Below are 16665 nucleotides of genomic sequence, written 5' to 3'. Positions count from 1 at the left end.
TCCTGTGTCCTGTGAAGGACGATTGCCTCCCTTCTCCTCGTCCCCCCACCCCTACTTATCTGACCTTCCAGATTCTGATGGTTGTTCAGTTTGGTTTATTGGATTTCTACTCGCTATCCCAGTGGGGGGTTGTGGTCAATGTTTGCCTGATTTAGCATCTGTACCCAATCAGAGCTTTGTTAGACTGTGGAGGTCACTGCGGTGTGTTGTGATCAGGCTGTGTGGCGTGCTGGTCCCTCCCCCGCACCTCCCACCCCCGCCGCACCCTGGCGGTGGCTTCTCATTTCTGTGCCATGCCCCCCCCCCCCCCTTGTGGTGAGGAGCCCCGGAGGGATGCCCCAGGAGTGATTAGTGAGCTGTTGGTAGTCCCCTGGTCAGTCTGAGCAGTTGTAGTGTTAGATTCCCACCTTGGTTCTGGGCCATGTGGCTACCCCCATGTTGTTATGTCTCCATTTAATAGTTGCGTGTGTCCTCCTTGTCTTGTGATTAGGCAGTGCTATGGTCTCCCGCCCCAGGGCTCGTGTCTGTTGTCAATGTGGAAATGTTGGGTAGCGTTGTGTTCTGAAGTATGGAGTACCATATTGGTGAGGGGTGAGTTGTGTCGTCAGGCCGAGCGCCTGTTGCCTCTGTCCCTCCCCTCCACTTCTGACCATGTTTGCATTTTTTATACTTTTTAATACTTTGTGATTTTACTGATGTGCACTAGCACCAATTGGTACTTCTCTGTCTTTGCTCTCTGTTGATCGGTACCTTGCTATTTGTCATCCATGATCAGAGATCTGTGGTTTTCCCGAGTTTCTTCCAGTATTCTTCTCCCTATCTAGTTTAAAATTTTGCAGCAAGTCTAGCTTCATTAATCTTTTCTTCTGTTATGATTCCACACTCTTAATTGTGTCCTGTACTGATACATATTGTCATGCCTTAACTATGGTATCCTCTTACTTCCTGGTTCCACGGAGCTTAGCCACACCCCTTTATGACACGGTCTCCCTATTTAATCCGACCGCACCAGCTGATCGACGCTGGATTATTGAACTACGTTCCGTACTCACGAACCGGCTACAACATCGTTGTGAAAGCCCTCTGTTACCGGACCGGACTGGAAGACTTCAAGTTCCCTTCACCTCTCCTCATCCACGACTAAAGCTGAACGCTCTCCATCCAGGATAACCGCCTCTGAGGAGATCTCGGGAACCAGTGTTCTATGTGCCGGAAGCTAAGTAAAACCAATGTGATAAGCGTTGCATCTCAAAGCTGTTATTTCCTGTCTCCAAAGTCCATCGATAAAACAAACCCGTTACAGCTAACTTCAACTCATACTTTATCTCAGTTAGCTGCATCTGTCTTGCTTCAGTTAAAGTCTATGGAACAGCTATTGTAACTTCTTATCACCTAATTCATTAATACTACTAAGAGACTCTTTCTGATTCAGTGTCTGCTAATTACTACCGTTTACTACTTAAAGCTACAGTGCCTATAATTGTGGACTTCAGTTATCGTTTACTACTTAAAGCTACATTGCCTATAATTGTGGACTTCAGTTATCGTTTACTACTTAAAGCTACAGTGCCTATAATTGTGGACTTCAGTTATCGTTTGCTACTTAAAGCTACAGTGCCTGTAATTGTGGACTTCAGTTATCGTTTACTAATTAAAGCTACAGTACCTGTAATTGGACTTAAAGTCAATACCTTTTACTTTTTATAATAAATATTCAAACTATAAGAAATCTGCAGTTGTGTTCCTTCATAACAAATGTTTAGACGTGACAGAATAATCCAGCCTTTGTAATGGATCCAGCAGATTTCGATTCTACGATAACTACGCTGAATCAAAGAGTTGATACACTAGCCCAAGGTGTGCAAGACCTGCAAGTTACTAACGAAAGAATTCTCACTTATGTCAGAGATCTACAAACTCATACTCCTCATACTATTCTGCACTCGGCTAGTGATCCTGCTGTATGTAACCCTGAAAAGTTCTCTGGAGATCGTTCTAAATACAGGGAGTTCCTCAACTCTTGCAAACTATTAATTGCTTTGAAACCTAGATCTTATCCTACAGAAAGAACTAAAGTTTGTTCGGTTATTTCCTTTCTAAGAGGTGAACCTATGTCATGGGCCCATTCCTTTCTGGAAAACGATGACCCCATCTTAGACTCACTGGATGAATTTTTTGAAGCCATGTCTCTTCTCTATGAAGATCCTAACAAACAAGCAACAGCTGATTTAACAATCAGAACCCTACAGCAAAGACATAGACCCGTTGAAGATTACATTGCTGAATTTAAAAGATGGGCAGTAGAAACGCAATGGAATGACATCACATTGCGCAACCAATTTCGAATTGGTTTATCTGAAGCTGTAAAAGATGAACTATCTAGAACAGAACTCCCTACTACTTTGAACGCTCTAATTCACTTATCAATCAGCATTGACAGAAGATTAAGAGAAAGAAAGGCTGAAAAAGCCCTCTTGCATTCTAAAGACCGCAAACCTTTCACTCCCTCAAAAGCTCCTGAAAAGACTTCCTTACCAAGTGAACCTATGGAAATAGGGGTAATAAGAAGTCCTCTCACTCCTGAAGAGAAGAACCGAAGACGTCAATTAAACCTATGCATGTATTGTGCTTCTCAAGATCATTTAGTTTCTGATTGTCCCTTATTAAAACGGACAAAGGCCGGTAGGCAAGCCTATACCTCTGCGATCTTCAGTGCACTCCCTTCTACACCAACCACTCAGTTCACTCCTATATCTCTCATACTACAGTGGGATAAGGTGAGAATTATGACTGAAGCTATCATCGATTCTGGTGCAAATGGAGTATTCATCGATTCAACCTTTGTAACAAAGAATAAAATTCCTTGTGTTCGAAAAACCATTTCTGTTCCTATTAAAGTGATTGACGGCTCCCTTATCTCCTCGGGACCGATTCTTCATGAAACCATCCCTCTAAAGGTAACCACCAATCATATTCATACTGAATTTCTAGTATTTGATGTTATTCCATCACCTCTCTATCCCGTTATAATAGGGATCAACTGGTTAAGGAACCACAACCCTCAAATTTCTTGGTCTCCTTTCTCTCTCACCTTTAACTCACGTTATTGTAAAGAAACATGTTTACAGCAAATTCCTATTCTTCAGATCTCCAAAGAACCAACTATACCTTCTTGTTATTCAGACTTTTCAGACGTATTCAGTAAAAAAGAAGCTGAAACGCTCCCACCTCATCGTTCCTACGATTGTCCTATAGACCTCATACCTGGTGCCCCAGTACCTTTTGGGCACATCTACCCTCTCTCTGAGGCTGAATTGCAAATTCTCAAAGAATATCTGGATGAAAACCTACGGAAAGGGTTCATTAGACCCTCTAGTTCCCTGCTGCCTCAAGTATGTTTTTTGTGAGAAACAAAGACCAGACTATACGTCCTATCATTGATTACAGAGCCTTAAACAAAATAACAGTTAAAAATCGTTATCCTCTTCCCCTCATCAATGAACTGGTTGAACGATTGAAAACTGCTACCATCTACACTAAGCTTGACCTTCGCGGGGCATATAATCTCATCAGGATAAAGGCTAATGATGAATGGAAAACTGCTTTCCGAACAAGATATGGCCTCTTTGAATATCTGGTGATGCCTTTTGGCCTCTGCAACACCCCTGCAACTTTTCAACATTTCATAAATGATATCTTTAGAGACCTATTGGACGTCTGTGTCATCATTTATTTAGATGATATTCTCATATACTCCAACACTCCTGATGAACATAGAAAACATGTCAGATGGGTGTTATCCAGACTCAGAACTCACAAACTATTCGCTAAACCCGAAAAATGTATTTTTCACGTCAAAGAAATAACCTTCTTAGGTTATGTTATTTCCCCTCATTCAATAAGTATGGATAATTCAAAAGTCGATTGTATCATCAACTGGCCTGTTCCCTCTACAGTAAAAGAATTACAGCGATTTCTAGGGTTCGCCAACTTCTACAGAAAATTTATTAAAAACTATTCTGAGATAGCTCAACCACTCAATCAACTTAACAGTAAAAAACATCCCTTCAATTGGAACGAGAAGGCTCAAACTGCCTTCAATGAATTAAAGAGAAAGTTTACAACAGCTCCTGTTCTTCAACTTCCAAATCCTTCATATCTTTATGTCCTTGAAACGGATGCTTCAGAAATTGCAATTGGAGCTGTCCTTTCTCAACACAAAACTCCTCACGAACCTCTTCATCCTGTCGCCTTCTTCTCACGATCATTATCTCCTGCCGAAAAGAATTATCCTACAGGGGAAAAATAATTATTAAGTATCAAAGTGGCTTTAGAAACCTGGAGACACCTTCTTGAAGGTGCTCAGAACTCTTTAATCATATATACTGACCATAAAAATCTCGAATATCTTCACTCCAATAAAACACTGTCTGCTCGACAAGTAAGATGGAATCTCTTTTTTTCCCGGTTCAACTTCCAAATCGTCTTTAGACCTGGGTCTAGAAACAAAAAGGCTGATGCCCTTTCCAGGATCCATAAAGACACTAAAATTGAACCTCCTTCGCCTACAGTCATTGGAATCTTATCTTCTCTTATTGACGACATTAAAGATCTCAGTGAAGATGCTCTTGAACTTCCTAAATCTATTAAATTATCCAAGAAAAACGGTCTCTACTATTTTAAAGACCGGATTTATGTACCTCCCTCTTTCAGAATTAAAGTACTCAAATTTATTCATGATTCTCCTCTGGCAGGTCATCCAGGTATAAAAAAGACCCTTGAATTGTCTAAAAGATACTATTGGTGGCCTCGTCAAGACCAAACTATTGAATCTTATGTCAAATCTTGTTCTATATGCCAAAGATCCAAACATGTCCACCATCAACCATTCGGTCAATTATTGAATTTACCGATTCCTGAACGACCTTGGCAATCCATTTCTATGGACTTCTTGGTGGAATTACCTCCTTCTCATCATCATACCACCATTTTAGTGGTAGTAGACCGCTTCACGAAAATGTCTCATTTTATTCCTTTAAAGAAGTTACCCTCATCCTCTGAACTTTCGAAAATATTTCTTGACAACATAGTTAAACTTCATGGACTGCCAGACGAAATCATTTCAGACCGAGGAACTCAATTTACCTCCAAATTCTGGAATGCATTATGTGCTACTCTTCATATCCAACGTAAACTATCATCTGCATATCATCCTCAAACAGATGGACAAACTGAAAGAGTCAACCAATGCTTAGAGCAATATCTACGATGTTATTGCTCTCACTTACAAGACGATTGGATAACATGGTTACCCATGGCAGAATTCGCATACAATAACTCTTTTCATACCAGCAGCAAAATGACTCCATTTCTATCCACTTATGGATTTCATCCTTCCTCATTTCCTGCTCAGACAGTTTCTTCATCTAATCTCTCCGATTCGAATCAAATCTCTCATATGTCCTCTTTATTCAAGAAATTGCATGAAAATCTAGAATTGGCCTCCTCCAATCAAAAGAAGTTTTTTGATACAAAAAGACAACCTTCACCCTCTTATAAAATCGGTGATCTTGTCTGGCTTTCCTCAAAGAACATCTCTACAAACCGTCCATCAAAGAAGTTAAGTTCCCTTTTTCTTGGTCCTTTTCCAATAATATCGGTTATCAACCGTAATGTTGTTAAATTGAAACTTCCACCTACTTTGAAGCTACATCCTGTTTTTCATGTGTCCTTACTAAAGCCTCATCATCCTGACCCTTTCCAAAGAAATGTCACTACTTCTCCTGCTCCCTTATGTGTCCAGGGTGAAGAAGAATACGAAATTCAAAGTATACTGGATTCAAGAATCCATCGTGGCTCTTTACAATACCTCATCAGATGGAAAGGATATGGAATTGATGAAGATACATGGGAAAACTCCTCTGTCGTTCATGCTGACAAATTGATTTCCAAATTTCACAAGCGTTACCCTTCTAAACCAAGTCAATAGCACCCAGAGGTTGCTCATTAAGGAGGGGGTACTGTCATGCCTTAACTATGGTATCCTCTTACTTCCTGGTTCCATGGAGCTTAGCCACACCCCTTTATGACACGGTCTCCCTATTTAATCCGACCGCACCAGCTGATCGACGCTGGATTATTGAACTACGTTCCGTACTCACGAACCGGCTACAACATCGTTGTGAAAGCCCTCTGTTACCGGACCGGACTGGAAGACTTCAAGTTCCCTTCACCTCTCCTCATCCACGACTAAAGCTGAACGCTCTCCATCCAGGATAACCGCCTCTGAGGAGATCTCGGGAACCAGTGTTCTATGTGCCGGAAGCTAAGTAAAACCAATGTGATAAGCGTTGCATCTCAAAGCTGTTATTTCCTGTCTCCAAAGTCCATCGATAAAACAAACCCGTTACAGCTAACTTCAACTCATACTTTATCTCAGTTAGCTGCATCTGTCTTGCTTCAGTTAAAGTCTATGGAACAGCTATTGTAACTTCTTATCACCTAATTCATTAATACTACTAAGAGACTCTTTCTGATTCAGTGTCTGCTAATTACTACCGTTTACTACTTAAAGCTACAGTGCCTATAATTGTGGACTTCAGTTATCGTTTACTACTTAAAGCTACAGTGCCTATAATTGTGGACTTCAGTTATCGTTTGCTACTTAAAGCTACAGTGCCTGTAATTGTGGACTTCAGTTATCGTTTACTACTTAAAGCTACAGTGCCTGTAATTGTGGACTTCAGTTATCGTTTACTAATTAAAGCTACAGTACCTGTAATTGGACTTAAAGTCAATACCTTTTACTTTTTATAATAAATATTCAAACTATAAGAAATCTGCAGTTGTGTTCCTTCATAACAAATGTTTAGACGTGACACATATTTTCCATCCTTTTCCATCCTTTTATCTATTTATCTATTTATCTGAATTTAGAAATAGAAAGAAAACATTCTCCACTTGCTCGTCACACCTTTTTGTTGTGTTGCTTACATATATTATATTAATTTTGCTTACATTTATTTTTATTTTATTATATATATATATTTATATATATATATATATATATATATATATTTATTTCATTTTTTTATTTTTTCACAACAGTGTATTTTGCATTAGTTCAAAACATGGCTGTGTCTAAACTTATGATGTTGTCAGGATAGTAGTTGATCCAGCATGCAGAATTGTATCACACCTAGGACTAAAGGTAACGTCTTAAGGGCCTTAGAATGGCCGGATTTAACGTACCAGAGAATAGGCAGGATACTTGCTGAGGTCAGGTACACAGAGGGAGACACAAAGATGAGGGAAAGCCGAAAGTCAAGGATACCAGAAAACGGGGAAGTCAAACAGAGCTAAAGTCAATAAACAGAAATAAACGCTCAGGAACACTCTCTCGGATGACCTACTAAGGGAAACCACGACAGGGCAATGAGGAAAAGGAAAAAGGGGTTTAAATAAGCTTCCTTCAGATCTGATTGGCCATACCCAGCCTTTGACCCCAGAACGTGCGTGCACGTCCTTTGCCTGACGTCACACGCACGTTGACATAGTCAATATCGTGGGTGGACTTGGAGTTACAAATTGGAATGGATCCACAGCAGCCGGCGTCCTTCAACATGCCGCAGGAGTCAGATACACTGGTACAGGGCTGATGAGTAGCACTTCATCATAGACACCATGAGGTGAGGATAAACATGTGACAGATGTTTACCAAAGTTACTGTTTTACTGCTATTGTGATTACACTCATGTTATCAGGGGCGGACTGAGAACCCTCAGAACGCCTCCATGCCCCTCCTCCAGCCACACCCTACACAATCTTTAGACACAAGGAACAAAAGTGCAATAAGTTATAATCAAGTGCAATATAAATAACAAATGCAAAAACCAAAATGTGCAAAATAAATAACAAATGCACAAGCCAAGACAAGTGCATTACAAATGATAAACAGACAAGTGCATTACAATGCTAAACAGACATCCAAGACAAGTGCATTACAAAATCATAAATAGACAAACCAAGACAAGTGCATTACAAAATCATAAGTAGATAACCAAAACAAGTGCATTACAAAATCATAAATAGACAAACCAAGACAAGGTCATTACAAATGATAAACATACAATCCAAGACAAGTGCATTACAAAATCATAAAAAGACAAATCAAGACAAGTGTACTACAAAATAATAAACAGACAAACCAAAACAAGTGCATTACAAATGATAAACAGACAAACCAAAACTAGTGCATTACAAAATCATAATTATACAAAACCAGAGCATTACAATTCATAAATAAACAAAACCAGAGCAATACAAATCATAAACAGACAAAGTCAGAGCATTACAAATTATAAATAGACAAAACAAGAGTATTACAAAATCATAAATAGACAAAACCAGTGCATTATAAATCATAAATAGACAATTACATATAAAAAAATAATTACAATACAAACAAAATCAGTGTAATACAAATAATAAAACAAACAGAAGTGCCATTCAATTTTAGCTACAAAAATATATAGCATTGGCCAGTCTGCAGTTTAAAAGAGAAGCAGAGAGCGGAGTTCAGCAGATGTCTTGCCAAAACTGTCTATGATTTTCTCTGTCTCTCTTTATCCTTAATTAAACATCTTCTCTATTGCAATAAGCATCAATGTCTCCAGATTTTGCTGAGTAAGCGTTGATCTAAGTCTTGATTTCAGACTTTTCAACTTTGAAAAACACAGTTCACAGGAGCATTGCATAGTTCTTAGAATGATCAAGTACTTGTATGCCATATAAAGATTTTCATAGGCTGAAGAACATAATCTATACTGAAATAGCAGCTTAAATGCACTGGATGTGCAATTTTTGCAGCAGAGTTTTTTTTCATAGAAGGCTTACAAGTTGATGGCTCAGAGTCAGAGAATACTAATATATACAAATGAATAACACACGTGTCCACCACAGTGGGAAAGGGATACAAATAAAATTTAACCTAATACAGGAATAGATTGTAAGAAGATCCCTTGGTCTCCTTTACATACATATACAAAAATACAATCTAAAAATGGAAATAGAGAGAAATAGAAGGTAATGGTGTAGAATCAATGTCACCAAGCAAATCGCTGAGTAGAATTGCACTCACAAAATAATATTTGACTGCAGGCACATAAAATATTAAAGATGGAAGGAGCTCAGTCCTCATCTCTTTCTTCCTTAAGAGGGGTTTAAAACAGAGAGACACAAAACATATAAAAATAAAATGTATGTAATTTATTTTAGATTGCACTCACAGAATATCTGTAAAATTCAGCTTATCACAATGAAATCTCTGAATGGACTGTGAAGCTTCCAGATGTTCCTTCCAGTCAGCAGACAAAATAGGATAGCCGAAAGATATTTTGACTATTCTTGGAGATGTTAAGTACGGCCATTCTAAGGTCCGGTTATACGTTATCCTTAGTCCTAGGTGTGACACAGTTCCTCATGCTGGATCAACTTGTAATCCTGACAGGTGATCAATGAAAATCGTTGCAGATCCATAGACTGAAAAGTGTCTTGAAGGGGTAGACTGAAAAGTGTCTTGAAATTTTTGATAAACGGTTTGTAGCATCCTCAACCATTTGCCATGCCTGCATAATGTCAAGGGCTGGTGACTGCAAGTAATCTGACACGGGAGTAGTAATGTAAAAAATTCTTATAAATGTAAAAGCTGCCAGGATGGTTTAAAATTTACATAATTTTTCATTTAGCTTTAGTACCTCATGACGAACAGAATTTCTAAAATCAGATGAACTACTTACATGCTTCAGAACAAGGATGAGGCCAGAATATAATTCAAGATTGATGGAATCCTAACCCGAGTAACACCATGCAGTATCTAGGACACTGAGTAATATTTTTACATGTTTACCTAGCGATACCCTTTCAAGCACAGTAAAACAGTCTTGCCAACAAAATCGAATGGGGAAAATGAACTTGTGATTTGACTTGAAGAAGCAGACTCAGAACATTCTAAACCAGGGGTCCTCAAACTCCGGCCCCACAGGTGTTGCTGAACTACAACTCCCATGATTCTTTGAAATACATAGATAGCCAGAGAATCATGGGAGTTGTAGTTCAGCAACATCTGGGGTGGGGGGGGGGGGGCGGAGTTTGAGGACCCCTGCTCTAAACTGAAATATATAATTTCATCACAAGTTTGAGGACTTTATACAAGCAAAATAATTACAGTGCAGTTATCAAGTTATATTAGTTTTATTAACAATGGGTCAGACTCACAGATAGTAAATTTCATGGATGATTTTAGAAAAAAATATGCATAAGTCATTTTTATGCCTTTACAACTAGTTTTCTTGAACAATAGTAAATCAAGGGGTTAATATACATTTTTAAAATGCCCAATATGAGATGGTGTGTGAATTGTATAATTCAGTGTAAAAATAATTCAATAGTCTAAAAAAGTGCAGTGCTCTACTCTAAAAATACATATATTTTCAATATTTGTATACAAACTGCAACTTGAAAATAGCCATCTTGTAAAGCAAGTTTTGCTTTACAAGATGGCTAAACGTTACTTTGATTATATTTTATTTTAATACAGTAAAAACAAAGCACTCAAATAGTAATTATTTAATAGATTTTAAAAGCTTTACCATTGTTAAAATTCAATATAGAAACTACTCAAATCCCATGTAACTAAGAATACAGAAGATTGCAAAATAATTAACTGCATATTTTTTTTTTTACTGCTAATTAAGATTAGTCTGATGTTGTGGGAGTGGTTTTATAATTGTTGGACACCCACACCCCCTTAGAATGCTCCTGATTGATTCTCTGCATTCTAGAGAATGACTTTCAATGCACAAAATGCCATAGAAGGTAGAGATTTTTTTTTTGTCCCGAGATTTACATTCTGTTTATATATCCTATAACCATGTTGCAAAGCACTATAAAAAGTTAAAATGTATCATTCAAGCACTGGAGGCAGTTGATTTACTGTTAGCATAACACATGCAAAAAGGTTTTCTGATATGATCTTTCGTGGTTTTGAAGGTTTAGATGGTTTGTCAAATTGTCCAAAGCTTGTGGGAAATGTTCATTAAAAAAAATATTTGTTTTTTAATTGTGCCCCATTCTACCAAATTGACCTGTTTAGATTTGCTCATCCAAGTGGAAGAAAGTTACCACAAATATACCTGAAATGATGATGATATTCAGAGTATTAAAGCAGTGGGTCATAATGCCTGATTATGAAAAAGAGACATCACTGATGCCTTAAACTCTCACAGTATACCAAACAATGCCACAGCGAAGTGTGTTGATATCTGGATGAGCTGCATAGTAATTTAAAATATTGTACACTGATTTCAACCACTCTTCCGCTAAACAGTGTTACCGTCTACCTTTTACTTTCTACCTTATGCTTTGTTTTTCTTCTTCTATTCTTCTTGCACCTCCATAGGTTTTTGCCTTCAGGGCATTGGCTTGGTTTAATACGTTTTCCAACCTGCATTTAAAAAAACCTTCTAAATTATTTTTTTACAAAAATTCCCTTGGACTTTAATGGTGACTTATGTAGATGAATTATTTGGAAAGCTGATTAAATCAAGGTTATTATTCATTATCATTGCTACTATCAAGGTTCCACTTTTTGATTTTATTCTTTTGTCTTTTCTAGTATTAATCGATTCCTTCTTATTCAATTTTCTTTCAAAAATTTTAAAATAAAATTTATATTCCAGGTTGAAGTTAAGGGTAATAAATAATCAACATTTTCCATAATCAGGCAGGTGTTTTTTTTTTTTTCTAATTTTGTAAACCTCAATCTTAAATGGTTTTTTTTTCGACAATTTTTTTTATTTTCAAAGTTGTTTTCAGCAATATGACAATACAGAAAAATAAAAAGATTGTAAGAGTCAAGCATGGACAACCGCATTGCACGGGTTCTGAATGGCCACACATAAAAACAAAACCCACAGCATTTCACATTTTAACATGAAAAGGTATACAAGCATGCTCAGGTCAGATATCACGTATCAGTTATGTAACTGCTCGGAGTCATGAGGAGAAAGAGAGAAAGAGTGAAAATTTCAAGTAGACAGTGCATGGACGGGTCCTTACTAGTAATACAAGTGGAGTTGTGCTAAGCAATCCACCATGTGTCCCAGCCTTTTACATAGTAGGAAAGGACAAAATGAACGGGAATAAAGGCATGGGTAGGAAGAATGAGGGTACGTGAGAAAATATAGAAGGGAGTACAAAAAAAATAAAGGGGAGCAGACACACAACACACTCACTCGCACATATAGGTACACATTGATATCCCGCTGTTCAGACAAAGCATGGGACTATCTATACTGCCTCCCTTGGTAAACTAATTAGCTCCTTTGGCTTCCAATATCATTTCTATGCGGATGACATGAAAATCTACCTGTCCTCTCCTTATCTCTCCCCGTCACTCTTGATTAGTGTCTCTGACTGCCTCTCTGCTATTTCTAACTGGATGGCTGCCCACTTATTTAAACACAACTTGACCAAAACTGAAATTCTAGTCTTTCCTCCCTCAAGTGTTGTTACTCCTGTGTCTGTCTCCCTCTAAGTCATGGGTCCTTAAACTCCAACCCCCCAAATGTTGCTGAACTAAAACTCCCATGATTCTTTGAATTACATAGGTAGCCAGAGAATCATGGGAGCTGTAGTTCAGCAACATCTGGGGGGCCGTTGTTTGAGGACCCGTGCTCTAAGTCAACAGTGCGACCATCAGCTCCACCACGCAGGCTCGCTGCCTAGGTGTTCTCTTTGACTCTGACCTCTCCTTCATGCCTCATGTTCAGTCTATCGCCAAATCCTGCCGTTCCCATCTCAAAAACATTGCACGCAGCCGACCCTACTTAACACCAGATGCGACTAAGGTGCTAGTCCATTCCATTGTCCTTTCTTGTCTTGACTACTTGTAAGGAAACCAAGTGTATTTAAACCTCCTTCTGTAGTTTCCTCCCGAACCGCCAGAGCCTAGTGTATATAGCTCTCCGTTCGGTAGTTGAAGTAGATGAAATCCATACGAAATACAAATAGCTTTACAAGATAATTCCCTTAGTAAAGCATACGAATCCCCAAACATCAGCCGAAGTCAAGAAGAAGGGTACAAAATGAACTGGCTTTAATTAACACACACAGGCTTTTATGCAAGTCCCCATGCAAGGGGACATCCCACAGGGAGGGACACAGTATAACCAATCACGTACAGTAAAATCATAAAACACACCCAGCACAAACATACAATTCCCTCCCCTAGCCCTGGAGATAATCAAGTCTGATAAAGTAATAACTTGATTATCTCCAGGCAGAAAAATCACAATTTCCCCCAATATTGTAAACACCCCTTTATACATGAGGTATCCCACAAATAATATGTCCCCTGATAGCCCCGATCTGGGTGACCAACATATTAAAATTTCACCCAGATCGGTTCAGGGGTTCTCAAAAACTATGGAAGTCCTCTGTGACCGGTTCACCGTGGGTGGGCTCCCCAAAATAGTTCAACAAGTTTGGGTGGTTTTGCCGGTCAATTCAGTAAAAGGAGAAAAACAAACAAAGTACCAAATGGATTCCCCTGGCTCCTAGCAGCGATTGTTCCCCTCATTCGTATGCACAACCGTACCGAATAGCGCTCTTCTAGCTAATCGGTACATATAGATCCAGCGTTCGTGTGTTTGAGACCGGTGTTCGGGAAGTCGAGTGTCCGATTTTAGTTCCAGACACTCGACGACCAAGTCCCGCTGCCTTTGTTCATCTGAAAAAAGATGGCCGCGGTTTTCTCATCCACATGGCGTTCGGTAGTACGAACGCTGGCCACACATGTAGAGGGTTTAATTGAAGCAGGCTTTGAAGTTAAATGAGCCAGGGGGTGGTCTTTGTTCGGTAGTTCCATCTACCGAATGGAAAATGAAGAAACAACGAATAAAAAGGGTAATTTATTCACACTACTGTTGTCAGGATCGAGACAGGGATCCAACACGCAGAGTACAAACAGTAGCCAGATACGTATACCGGACCTTAGAGTGGCCGGACTAACGTAAGTAGTACAGTATAGAATGGTCAAAGACAAGCCGAGGTCGAGGGTAACAGAAGACAGGTAAGCGAGAGACAAGCCGAATCAAGGGTAACAGAGATAAGCAGAGTAAGGTAAACAAGCCGGGTCAAAACCAAAAGGGATAATAGAATACCAAGCACTGAGTGACTAGAACAAGCTAGAACCACGACAGGGCAATGAGCTAATGAAAGAAGCTCTGTTAAATACCCTGTTCAGAGCAGTAACCACGCCTCCGAGGCGTCCTGATTGGTCCTGCAGCAATTGAGTGACAGGTCGTTCCGGAGGAGTGTCCTGATGACAACTTCCTGCCTAGATGCTGTAAAAGGCAGTCACTCCCTCGCGGCCGGCCTTGCATGACCGGATAGACCGTGGAGAAGGGAGCCATCAGGCCGTCTGGATGGAGGAACAGCTAAGTCTCTACCTCTTTCGGAGGTAGAGACCACAGGTACCCTGACAGTACCCCCCCTCTCAGATACGCCCACCGGGAGGAATACACCAGGGCGAGAAGGAAATCGAGAGTGAAACGCCCTGCGGAGACGGGGAGCATGCACCTCCTCCTGAGGTACCCAACTTCTCTCCTCAGGACCATAACCCTTCCAATCGACCAGATATTGCAGTTTCCCCCGGGAGATTCGAGAATCCACGATGGAATTGACCTCATACTCCTCCTGACCCTCCACCTGAACTGAGCGGGGAGGGGCGATCGTGGAGGAGAACCTGTTACATATTAATGGTTTTAGCAAGGAAACATGAAATTAATTAGGAATGCGTAAGGCATTAGGCAACGCTAAACGATACGCAACTGGGTTAATTTGAGACAGTACCCTGTAAGGTCCAATATATCGAGGAGCAAACTTCATGGACGGCACTTTTAACCGAATGTTTCTAGTACTTAACCATACTCTATCGCCTGGAACAAACACCGGTGCTGCCCTTCTACGTTTGTCAGCGTGTTTTTTAACCAGCGTAGAATTGTGCAGAAGGATTTGTCGAGTTTGATCCCACAACTTTCTTAAATTGGCAACATGAACATCCATCGACGGTATCCCTTGAGAAGAAGACTCCGAAGGAAGGATGGAAGGATGAAAGCCATAATTCAAGAAAAAAGGGCTAGAATGCGTAGAATCACAAATGAGATTGTTATGTGCAAACTCCGCCCAAGGAATCAAACCGACCCAATCGTCCTGGTGTTCTGAAACAAAACAACGTAAATATTGTTCAACTTTTTGGTTAGTGCGTTCAGCAGCTCCATTGGACTGAGGATGATAGGCAGAGGAGAAATTCAATTTGATGCCTAGTTGGGAGCAGAATGATCTCCAAAAACGGGAAACAAATTGGGAGCCTCTGTCAGAGACAATCTGGGAAGGTATCCCATGCAAACGGAAAATCTCCCTGGCGAATATCTCCGCTAATTCGGGCGAAGATGGGAGTTTAGGTAAGGGAATGAAGTGAGCCATTTTAGTAAATCTGTCTACCACAGTGAGGATGACAGTCTGCTTTTTAGAGATAGGCAAATCAACAATGAAGTCCATTGCCAGGCAGGACCAAGGCTTTTCAGGAACCTCTAAAGGGTGCAGAAATCCGCATGGAAGCGAATGGGGTAGCTTGGTCTTGGTACAAACTTCACATGCCCCGATGAATTCTTTAATATCCTTGCGTAAGTCAGGCCACCAAAAATCTTTAGAGACCAGCGCATAAGTCTTGCGGATGCCAGGATGCCCAGCCACCTTGCTGTTATGGAGACAGCGTAGCACCTCCAGTTGGAGAGCGGCAGGAACGAAGTGTCGATCCCCAGGGGTCTGTTTGGGTGCCAAATGCTGAAACTTCATGATCTCAGAAAGCAATGGAGAGTGAATCCTGAGATTCGTGTTCGCGATGATATTCCCCTTAGGAACTATGGAGGACAGAAGTGGTTCAGTTATAGTGGATGGTTCATATTGACGAGACAATGCATCGGCTTTAGAGTTCTTAGAACCAGGTCTATACGTAAGGACATAATTAAAGTGAGTGAGGAACAAGGCCCAGCGAGCCTGCCTGGCGGACAAGCGCTTCGCCTCCCCAATATAAGACAAGTTCTTATGATCCGTTAGAATAGTAACAGGGTGTAGTGTCCCTTCCAGTAAATGTCTCCACTCCTTTAAAGCCTTAATGACCGCTAACAGTTCCCTCTCCCCGATGTCATATCTGCTCTCAGGCCCAGAAAATTTTTTAGAGAAGAAACCACAAGGGTGTAACGGTTTATCCACCCCTAACCTTTGAGACAGAACAGCCCCAACTCCTGTCTCAGAAGCATCGACCTCGAGCAAGAAAGGCAGAGTCGTATCAGGATGAACTAGAATGGGAGCTGAGGCAAAAAGTTCCTTGAGAGTCTTAAAAGCACCAAGAGCTTCCTCAGACCAGAACTTAGTATCAGCCCCTTGTTTGGTCATATTGGTAATTGGCGCAATGTTAGAGGAGTAACCCTTAATGAAGCGCCTATAGTAGTTGGAAAAACCAATAAACCTTTGGATAGCCTTGAGTCCTTTGGGCAAAGGCCAGTCTAAAATAGATTGGAGTTTACCAGGATCCATTTTAAA

This window comes from Pelobates fuscus, chromosome 5, assembly GCF_036172605.1.
Source record: "Pelobates fuscus isolate aPelFus1 chromosome 5, aPelFus1.pri, whole genome shotgun sequence".
Lineage (NCBI taxonomy): Eukaryota > Metazoa > Chordata > Amphibia > Anura > Pelobatidae > Pelobates > Pelobates fuscus.
This window is presented reverse-complemented; position numbering follows the sequence as displayed.